The sequence below is a fragment of the Lycium barbarum genome, chromosome 9 (genome assembly GCF_019175385.1).
Source record: "Lycium barbarum isolate Lr01 chromosome 9, ASM1917538v2, whole genome shotgun sequence".
Classification (NCBI taxonomy): domain Eukaryota; kingdom Viridiplantae; phylum Streptophyta; class Magnoliopsida; order Solanales; family Solanaceae; genus Lycium; species Lycium barbarum.
This window is the reverse complement of record NC_083345.1, coordinates 120,366,136-120,377,495: the sequence shown is the minus strand read 5'-3', so window position 1 is coordinate 120,377,495 and position 11,360 is coordinate 120,366,136. Positions and strand designations below refer to the sequence as shown.

The window sequence follows — 11,360 nt, the reverse complement described above, 5'->3', positions numbered from 1 at the left end:
GAAAGAGATCATTTATTTTAGCACGAATTAAAAAGGAAGTAGATTTACATAAATTGAAATAGAAAGAGTATCTATATTCTATCTATATATAATAGGAGAGGCAAAACAAGAATATGATGACAATTGTCATGCCACAAAAATAAAAAATTAAAAATATAAAACAAAAGAATAAAAAATAAAAGAATAAAGAAAATGCACAATAGTTAAAGAAAAACTACAAGAAGCATATTAGTCAGCAAAATAAAAGTTAAAAAACCGCAACAATTAAAAAAAATGCAAGGGGCAAACCCCATATATTGTCAGTTTCAACCGCAAGAACTTCTGCCATTATTTCTTTTGAACTAGATAGAAAAGCACACATTCAGTTTCAGATTTTCTCCTATTCCATTCTGGGTTTTTATCCTGACTGCAGGATGAAGGTATGTGATAAATTATATATTCCCCTTTTTGATTCCTTCTCTTGTCCTTTTTTTTTTCTCAGTGAACATCACTTATTTAATCAAGACTTTGCCTTTTTGCTATTCCACTTTTGCAATATTTCACAAGATGCTCAACTTTACAGACTCAGTAAAGATATGTATTTTCAGAACCACAAAGATTTGTGTTAGCTTTAAACAACTTTTTTTGCTGGATCTTCTCCGTCATAAAGGTCTATCTTTTTCTGTTTTGTTGATTGGTTATTATTTTATTGTTGAAGAAATAAGGTACAATTGAAGAAGTTTTATAAGTTTGAAGTCAAATTTGTCATAGGGGATGAGAAAGAATATATGCAAGTAATTTTTTTTTTTTTATTAAATTTGCCGTATGCAAGAAATTCTGTGTTTCGCTACAACACAGAATTTCAAAGCCTCGAGCCCTTCGGGGTACACACCTCTTCTTTGTTCTATGCACTTACTTTTTCAACAATCCTTCTTTTCTGCTGTAATTTCTCTATAGGAACTTCACAGATGATGAACTGTTCTATAAAGAAACCAAGTTAAATTCTTTAAGTATCTAACTCCTTTGTGGATTATACCATTATTTTTTTATTTTTAACAAATGTAATGTCTTTTCTGTTGTTAGTTAAATGTTTTCTTCAAAATAACAGGGAAGAATAATGACGACGGATATCAGGATTTAACATCTCTCTTTCATGCAAGTGTTCAACTATCTTGGTGAGAATTCAAAACTCCTTAATGGATTTTATCTTTTACTTTTCTTTTGGCAAATGTAATGTCTTTTTGTGCTGTTCGGTAAATGTTTTCTTCGATAGGCAAGAGGGAATATGGATATCATGATTTCACACCTCTCTTTCATGAAGAGTTCAGCTTCGTTGGTGAAAAATAAAAATATGGTAATGCTTAAAAGAATCTTTTTTAATTATGTTGTATTAATATATTTCATTCTTTTTTATAAATTAAAATTTATAAAATATTTTGTTCATCGGTAGCTACTTATTGCGTAAATGTTGGTATTAAACAAAACTATGGATAAATCCTACTCTCCCGCAATGTATTGACCTTAAATCAAGGTTTGTCAACAGTTTAGTTTCTTAAAGTGTTTACTAAAAAAATAATAGTATGATTAACAACTTACAGACTTCGACTTACGCAGATTAGTTGTCGGACGTAAATCTAACTATGAGCGGATAGCTCAGACAACTTCTCAGCAATCTTACTCTATTACAGATGAGTTAAACAAAGGAATTGTACTGTTTTAAAAAAATTACGGATTTAGTTTAGTGCACGGAAGTGAGTTAAAGTTACTGTTCAATTCCCGATTTACGTAATTTCTTTTTTCTTTTTTTCATTTTGAACAACATTTTTTCTCTTTTACAGGATAGTAGCTACTAGATTGCTGCAAATTGGTGAATTTGGAACTTGAACGAGGATGATCATGCTTGGCATGCAAGGAGTGTACTAAAAACGTTGAAGAAATTGAAAATAAATATTTCTGTCCAAAATGCAACAATGGTTAATGCTCTGTTGCTCACATGTAATTACTATATTATATTAATTTAATATATATATATACACACTAAGGACTGCATCAGCTTAATCAGACAAAATTGCAGGTATAGGCTTCAAGATCGTGGTTTGGATGGAACCGCTTTTATATCATTATGGATATGGAATCTTGATGCTATGCAGATATAGGGAAGTCCGCCAAAGAACTGAAGGAATGATTAGTTGAGGTATGCTAATTTACATGATTTAATTTTCAGTAGTAACATTTCTAACGTACGAAAATTTGGGGTAGAATTCTGATGTGGATGCTAATCAACCTTTTGCTTTTTGTTTTTCTTTTTTTGTGCCCTTTACGTGATGTGTTGAAAGTTGAGCTTTTTGTCCGAAGAAATGGGGTTAAAATAGTTTCTTATAAGAGTTTTTTAAAAATCGACAGTAGTTAGTTTCTTCTTTTTGCACTTTTTTTTAGTTTCTGCTTATTGTACTTTCTTTTTCTGATGGTTGTGAGAGCTTATCGTAGTCACTAATGGTTTGGCTTCACTAGGATGTTTGTCCTAGGAAATCATTTATGACTTATACTGTTATAATATCTTATATTGCAATGTTAAACTATGTTAAACTTTCTAATAGGACAAGATATTTACATGAGTCACGTGTTAATTGCTTCATTTGACTATCTTCTATTTTTCTCTCTCTCTAAATTTTTAGTACTATTATGAGTGTCATTTTCTCCACCTTACTCTATTCATCAGTTTATTGAAGGTTTTGATACATGTTCATCTTTAACTTGGTAAATTCATTACTCATAGTGATATACTATATGTTCTTCCTTGATTTTAACCACTTTTGGCACTTGCTATGAGTCTATGATAAGAAATATCCATCATGGTTGGTAAAACTTACTGACGTCAGCAATGTTTTAACTTATTTGTTATGCAATTTTAAAAATTTGGTGAACATTCCCATTTTTCAATTGATAATCAAAAAATTCAGAGTTTGCGTTACTCAATATGCCAATCCATTCAGTGGTCTGGGGCTGGGCCATTTAGGTTAAGCTAATTTGATACTTTTCCATCTGAAAGTCAGGAATGGTAATTTAGTTCTGCCATACTTGAGATTTAGCAGATGATGAGTTATTTCCTCATATATAATAATAGAGAATATGAGGTAATATTTCACATGTTGAAACCGTTGCAGGTACATTTGATAGGATATTATGCTGAAGGATCTTTGTTCTTAGCATTTGAATACGTTGAAAATGTGAAATTCTTCTAACATTCGTTGCTCGATTTTGCTGCATGCTCTGCTTCTAAAATGCAAACATACTTGCTAAGGCAGATCCTGGTTGCTTGGTCCGGAAAGTCAGAATCGTCGGTTCTTGGATTGAAGGGAAAGATTATCTACCTTAATTGCTTAGTTGACCAAACATAGGGAGCCATTTCTTCTGGAAGTTGAATTAATTTGCTGTTAATTATAATATTCGGTGGTAGTGCATATGGAAGAATGGTTATGTTTTCTTATATTTTGGTTCGTTTGGCTAATTGCACGGAAAGTGGTGGTTAGTCTGTGTTGGAGACCAAGGGGAATCCAAAATCATTTCTTGAGTGTCGCAGAGGCCTAGGCATTGGTGTTCCCGTCTCCAAGACCACATAGATAGAAAAGGTTTAAACAGTTGTGACATTAGAGAAACAAGTTACTAAGAACTAAGAAAGATAAATAGTAACTCTGTATCGATTACAATAGTAGAACAAGGAAGGATAACAGAGAAAGTAGATTTCAAGGATCTTTTTACGGCTAAAATAATTAAGTAAAATAATGCGGAAATATAAAGGAAAATACTTACAAGAACTTGAAGCTTTTATTCAAACATTGAAAGAGAACATTGGGAAATTTACAGAGGGAGAGGGAAAGGCTATTTCAGAATCGGGGAGTGATTTCTGATTTCTTAACTGATACATCTTGAGAGTCTTATATAGACCTCGAAAAGTAAATATCATTTTCAAGATGATTACATGTGGATGGCTGATCTTGAAGATGCCTTCTGCTTTTGCTTTTGAAAAGTTGGACGACTACTTTTGTAAAGTTGCCGACCACTTACCTTTTACCCCTTGCTTTTATGAAGGGGTAAATATCTTTTAAAAAGTTGGACAGCTGCTTTTGTAAAGTTTGTCATCCACCTGTCTTTTTGCCTTCTGCTTTTCTGTAGAGGCAAACTTATCTTAAGTCATAGTCAAGATATGCTTGGGCTACTCCTTCTGGGTCCATCATATCGCCATTGTCACTGGTTGATGATGAAGTTGTGTCCAATAGTTCTTGTATCTCTAAAGGATCTGCTTCGTCTAATCTGTTCAGAGCTTGTAGTAGCTTTTTCTTTAATTCTGCCTTGGATTTGGTTGATCTTGCTCTGCTGCTGGTTGATGGTTGTTTAGCTTTTTGCTTTTTATCCTTAGGGATCCATCCCTTGATTTTTATAGTCTTGCTAAGATGTTTAATCCTCTGTACTTCAGTGATGTCGAAGGACCAACTGATAATATAGGATATTATTTTATTAACATAATATTTACATAATTTAATATGCTCTGGTAGAGTAGAGATTCCTTGTTCAATTTGAAAGGCTTCATAATGTTTTTTGAAGCTTCTGGGCATGGTAAGCTCATTGCCTCCAAAATTTTTCCACCAATCATAAAACCATCTGGGGATGATGGATCTGGCAAATTGTTCGCTATACTTTACGAACCAAGTGTGGGTATTAGGTCGTACATACATAAAGTTGTACTATGCCTGTTCATAATTGTAGTAATTATAGACTTGGGGTCTATGTTCTTCTGACAAAATTATGGGAGCGTGGAGATGGTCCACGTTCCATTGGAAAGGACTAATAACCTTATTAATGGTGAATTTTGAATATTCAATGCTGTCTGGGTCATTTTTATCTTTTAATTTATGTTCAATAGTTAGGGATCCTGTATCTGTTAGGATGAATTCAAAATATCTCCTGGTCTTGATAGGATCATCTGTATCAACATACTGAAAATTAGTGTAGCATGGTTTTAGTAAATCTGCTACCTTCCAATTTTCATATTGTTTGTCGAGTGCCATGACTGGTATCTCGGTCTTTCTGATGATGTCAAACTCTTCTTGAGGTTTCTGTTGTGCTTCTTCTTTTGCTGAAGGAATATTGGGATTAACTGCTTGGGCGAAGGACTCTGGGGTCTTCATTTTATAACTCTTACTTGTTTGGACTTCTGGTGTGCTGGATGATGAGCTTTGTTCCTTTTTAAAAGGGGATGATGGTTCTGTTTTAGGGATAGAACCGAGTATGGTTAAATTTGGTCTGGTGGTAGGTAGTGTAGGCCTCATGGGCCTTAGTGATGGGTTAGGATATTCAGCTAGGGCCGAATACCTATTTGGCTGGTTGGGCCTTATCTGGTTGGGTTTTTTCTGGAAGGGTGAGTTTGGGCCTCCTGGCCTCATGGTTTCCCTGTAGAAATTCCCTTGTAAGAAAATCTGGTAAAGAATTTAAATCACCTTTTATAAATTCAATTTCAAAATCAAAGCTGGATAATAGTGCTTGCCATCTGGCAAAAATCTGTTTGGAACAAGATTTTTAACATCTTTCTGTAAAATGTCTTTTGCTGATTTACAATCAACTCTTAACAAAAATTCTTTATTTACCAAATCATCTTGGAACTTTGTAATACATAGTACTATAGATGAGATTTCTTTTTTAACAGTACTATAGTTCTTTTGTGAAGGGTTCCAGATCCCTGATGTGAAGCGAACTAATTGTTCGGAAGAAACTGAGGAGAGTCTTTGTTTAAGAATTCCACCGTATCCTTCATCAGAAGCATCGGTTTGACAATCATAAAAGCATCTGGATTTGGAATACCTAGACACGGGAGTTTTTGGACAACAATCTTTATTTTTTGGACTGTCTTGGTTTGCTCTAGACTCTATGGAACTGGGTTCTTTCTAAGACGCTTGTAAAGGGGTTCACAGATTTTCCTAATGTTAGGAATAAAGTCTGCAACGTAATTAAGACTTCCTAAAAACCTTTGTAACTGGGTTTTGTCAGGAATTTCATCTGGAAATTTTGAAGAGAACTCTATGGCTCTACAAATAGGTTTATAAGTACCTTGGTATAGGTCATGTCCTAAAAATCTAATTGTTGTTTGAAACAACTTAATCTTTTTGGCACTGACTACTAGACCATTATGTTTAACAATTTTAAAGAAAATGTTTAAATGTTTAAAATGAGAATCTATGTCCTCAGAGAATATTAATACGTCGTCTATATAGACAATAGACATATTGCTATAAGGATTGAAAATATTATTCATAATATTCTGAAATTCAGATGGGGCATTTTTCAATCCAAAAGGCATTACGTTCCATTCATATTGTCCAAAAGGGACATTGAATGTTGTTTTATATTTATCCTTTTCAGCAATCTGTATACGCCAAAATCCTGATTTCATATCAAACTTACTATAGATATTAGCCTTGTAAGTTCTTTTTAATAAATCTCTTTTATTAGGTATCGGGTACCTAATCCATTGTAATACCTTGTTTAAGGGTTTATAATTAATAACTAACTTGGGAGATTCTCTTTCTTTTTCTGCATTTTTGTTTACATAAAATGCTGAACAACTCCAAGGGGATCTAGAAAGTCTTATTATCTTCTTTTGTAGAAGATCATTGATTTCATTTTTACAAGTTTCCATTAATTCGTGATTCATCTGGATAGGCCTTGCCTTTGTAGGAATAGCCTGTTCATGAAATCCATCAATATATGGTAACTCGACAATATGCCGCTTTCTTTCCCAAAAAACATTTGGTAATTCAGAACAAACTTCTTTTTCAAGTTGTTTTTGAAAGCTATTAATTTTTCCCATTATTCCCGGGGTTTTTAAAGTTTGTTCTATCTTTGTAATCTTGATTTCATCTTTTAAGGATGAAACTTGATTAGATAAACAATTAATTTTAAAAATCATTTGGTTTTTTAAAGAATCACTTTCCTCTTGGGAAATGGTTGTTAGGTAAGGAAATTTAATTTCTTTTCCTAAAATAGTGGTATAGATTGCATCTAGACCTGCATAATAAGGTTTAATTTGAGTTATAAAAGGAGTTCCTAGGATAATTGATTCATTAATATCTCTAGTAACTACAAATTCATTTATAAAACAAATTCCATCATTACAGATGTGGCCTTTTGAAAGCTTATAATTAATTTTTAGCTTTTCTCCTGTAGCAGAGTATAACTTAGCAGTACTTTTGTCTAAGTACTTAGTAGGTATTAATCCTTCCATGATGCAGTTTTTATCTGCTCCGGAATCTACTAAGGCTAATCTTTCCAGTACGATGTTTCCTACCCTTAAAGTGACAAAGATATGCCAACTTTGAGCTTTAATCATCTGTACTTTGCCGGATGTTTCATTATTATCTGTTTCAAGGGTATCATTATGATCTTCGACTTCATCGTCTTCTGAAATATTTCTTTCAATATCTTCTGTAAGGGATTCTTTTCTTGTTTGAGATATGATTTGATCAGTAATGTAATCCATTTCGACTTTATTAAGCATTGTCTTAATATTTTTAATCTCGTTTTTTACAGAAATTAATTCAACTTGTAAATCTTGAACTGTAGGTTGACTTTCTTTTGAAGAAAATCTGTTCATAACATTCTTCATGTTAAAGGGTTCAATTGAGGGTTTTTCCCTGGGCTGGTTAAGAACTATATCTTTTAATTTAATTAAATATTCTTTCTTAACATCTTCATCATTAATATGATTAATTAAATTGAAAAGAAATTCTTTTGATTCCTTGGTGATTACATTTATTGAACTTTGTCCACAAGTACATATAGTTCCTGTACAATCACATTCTTTTTCTGAGAACTTTCTGTAGAACTATCGTCTGTAGCAAGTTCAATATCACTATTCTCATCTGAAGAAGATGAAGCTTTATCATTTTCTTCAAGGATTGAGTATAGCTCATGTTTTATCTTATCATCAACATCTAAAAGATTTATCTTCTTTTTCTTTTTAATGTTGACCCTGCATTCATTAGACCTATGACCTTTCTTACCACATGTCCAGCATGTGTCACCTAAATTCTTTTTTGGTGTCTTTTTAAATCTTTTCTTTTTATAGGATTTTTCTGGATCTTTCTTTTTCCTATGTTTCAAGGAACTAGATCTCTTTATTGTTTTACCAGATTTTTTGGAAGGAGCGGAGACTTTTTCAAAATCAAAGTCTTGGCAAAAGCTTCCTAAATCCTTTTGAGATTGATACTGATCTTTTTTGAGAGATTGCTTCAGTTTTAAGTCCGTGCAAAGATCTAATCCTGTCACATTAATAAAACTAATTATATCTCCGTATGTTAAATTCTCATAAGGAATTCTTCCATTAAATCTATCTTTTATTTTTGTTCTTACTTTTTCAGCGAACAAAGATGGTAGACCACTAATAAATCTTTCTTTCCAGAAATCATTATTGCAGTCTTCTCTTATCATGACTTTTTCTAAAAACATATCTTTGTACCACCTAAAATCACCTAATTTGGGGCACTTAAGATTGTTTAATAATTATAAACTCCTATCTTGAAAAAGTTTTGGTTCTCCAATAAAGTGTTTAGCAATACTATAAATTAGTGTTGCTGAAGCATCTTCTCTTGCTTCGTCAACAGCTGTTTGCATGTTGCCTTCCGTTTTTAAGACAGTTTCTATTGATACAGCACCTAGTATTTGGGCTCTATTGGTTTCAGTAAGATAATTATCCCACCAATTTTTTAATGTTTCGGTAAAACCAGAAACGATCATAGTTGCTGCGTGTCTATCGCCAGCGCTTCTAGCTTTGTATGTTGTAATAGCAATACCCATTTCATGTAATTTTTTATAGATTTGGCTTTCTGCTAAGCCATCTATATTCCATTCGCTTATATTTGATCCACTGTGAGATACTCCAGTTAGATAGATATCTTCTTCAAATTGGACGTCTGGAAAAGACGGCCTTTTGTAATAATTCTTTTTTATAGAATGCCTAGTATTTGTTAGTTTTTGAACTTCGTTAAGATTTTGGGATAAAGTAGTTATCTTTCCAGATGTGGGTTTTTTATTTATTTCATCTAAGGCTTCTAACTGTCTTTTAATTCTTTCTTCTAATTCTTTAGAATGATCTGAATTACTAGAACTTGGTTTTTCGGTCAGTTTAGTCTCAGATATTTTTAATTGTTTATTTATCTTGTCTAAAATATCATCATCTAGATTAAATTCTTTATTTAATTTTGGGAATTTAGAAAATTCTGGTAATTTAATAATTGGATGTTTTTCCTATTTAGAATCTGTATTTTTTACTGGAATTGTTTGTTTATTGGTTTTTACCATTTGGTTAGAAACGGTGTGTAATAGTTGATTCGTATAATTATTCTGTTGGATTAGTTTGTTGATATCTTTTGCTTTGATATCAGCATTTGAATCCAATCCTTCTCTTTTGAAAGGGGAGGCAGTTATGGTTTCTTTGCCTACTGGTATAATTATTTCTTCTAATGGTGGAATTGAAGATTCTATGGTTCCTCTATTCCTAGTATACCATTTATTAACTATCATGGATAAAGATTCCCTTTTGCTAGGAACTTTTCCCGTTTTTGGAAACCATTTAAAGAATTTTATATTCTTCTTATATCATCTAATCATTCTATCTTATGGTTAAGTCTTGATTCGAAATCATGGGTTTCTTTATACCATTCAAACTTCTTTTTATTACTTTTCATCTCGTGATCTAAAGTTTTATAGTCTGGTATAAAATTATCTTCCTTGAGCATGGCTAAGGCATCTCCTTTTTGTTGTTGAAAGTCCATATCACTAGCAGTTGGACTATCTGTATTATTTTCTGATTCTTGTGTATGGTAATAAACTTTGGGGATAGTTTGTGTAAAATCTACTCCTTTAAGTTTTCTATTAATTTCATCCACAAGATTATCATGATTTGTCCTTACTTCCTCCGGGGGTTTAGAAGAAGAAGGTCTTGAAAAAGACATTCGTTGGTTTGTTGAAGGTCCTGAATAAGACATTCGGCTACCTGAAGATGATTCATTAACCGAGTTAGATCTAAGGAATTTTAAATCGATAGATCCATCTGGGTATTGAATAACTTGCTCAATATTAGAACTCTCGGGTTCTGATCTTGGCTGAGTTATGGCATTAAAACGCCATTCATCCTTTGATAAAATGTCATCCCATTTTATTAACTTAGGGACAAAGGTACTACTATGTTCTTGGCTTGATTCCATGAGCATAGTAACTCCTTTAGGGCTTACTACTTTAGCTTTTGGGGCTAAGGTTGTTTTCATAAGTCTGTAATATATTCTGTATATTACAGCTATTTCTTTTGTATTAACTTTGCTATTCATATTCCTAGTTTTGATATTAAGGGTTAACGTATCTAGTACGTTCTGATCATTAATATCTACTGAATAATTGGGTAGCAATTAAAGTATACCGGGCCATTAGCAAGGTTACTTTGTAATACTCCTAATAATGAATCTTGAAAGTTTAATAATCTATCGTCTCTTAATAAGAGGCATAAAGGCGTGTCTAAACCTAACCTGTATAAAGGTTTGACAGCAACTTGGACAAGTCCTATATGCAAGAAATTGTAATTTCTTTGATATCTTTTAATATCTTGAACTTGTAATAGTTTAATAGTTTCTAAAGAACTATCGATGGCTATGGTTGATTCACAAGTTTTAATATTGTAACTTCTTACAAAATCAAACTTTCCTGTGTTATAAATCGATCGGAATGGTTCCTTTGGAATATTCCAATTTTGTAAATCATTTTCTACTTTAGCTATCTTGGTAGCTACAGCTGATAAATTGTTACTATTTATTACTTCTTGTTTATCAGAAGCTAGACTCATGAATAATAAGATGCAGAAGTATTATCAAGTTGGGTCTGACACCACTTGATACTGTAATTAACAATTTCTAACTTATCATGACAAGCTGCTAGAAGATTTTCTGCAACTTGGATTTCAATTATTAAATTTCTAAGGGTAAGATTCCTCGTGGGATCTTCTTTGCTATAAACTTCAAGAACTATAGAGTTCATGAAAGCAGTTTTTAAATTTAATTATAATATTCGGTGGTAGTGCATATGGAAGAATGGTTATGTTTTCTTATATTTTGGTTGGGAAAAGGGCCTGATTTACCCCTCTACTTTGGTAAAAGGTTCATATTTACCCCTCGTTATACTATCAGGCCATTTATACCCCTACCGTTACAATAGTTGAAATATTTGCCCCTATTTTTAACGGAGGGGTAAATATGAACCTTTTCCAAAGTAGAGGGGTAAATCAGGCCCTAAAAAATAAAACACCCTAAAGTTTCCAAACAAAACTTACTTCGGGTACCTTT

At 32.5% G+C, this 11,360-nt stretch overlaps 1 long non-coding RNA gene across 1 annotated transcript; it reads left to right on the top strand.

The window, feature by feature from the left end:
- Positions 1-38: 38 nt before the first annotated feature.
- LOC132612370 (uncharacterized) lies at positions 39-1,956 on the top strand. Its single transcript, XR_009571743.1, has 4 exons — positions 39-419; positions 1,088-1,154; positions 1,253-1,333; positions 1,818-1,956. It is a non-coding gene; the product is annotated as an uncharacterized LOC132612370 (long non-coding RNA).
- The last annotated feature ends 9,404 nt before the right edge of the window (positions 1,957-11,360 follow it).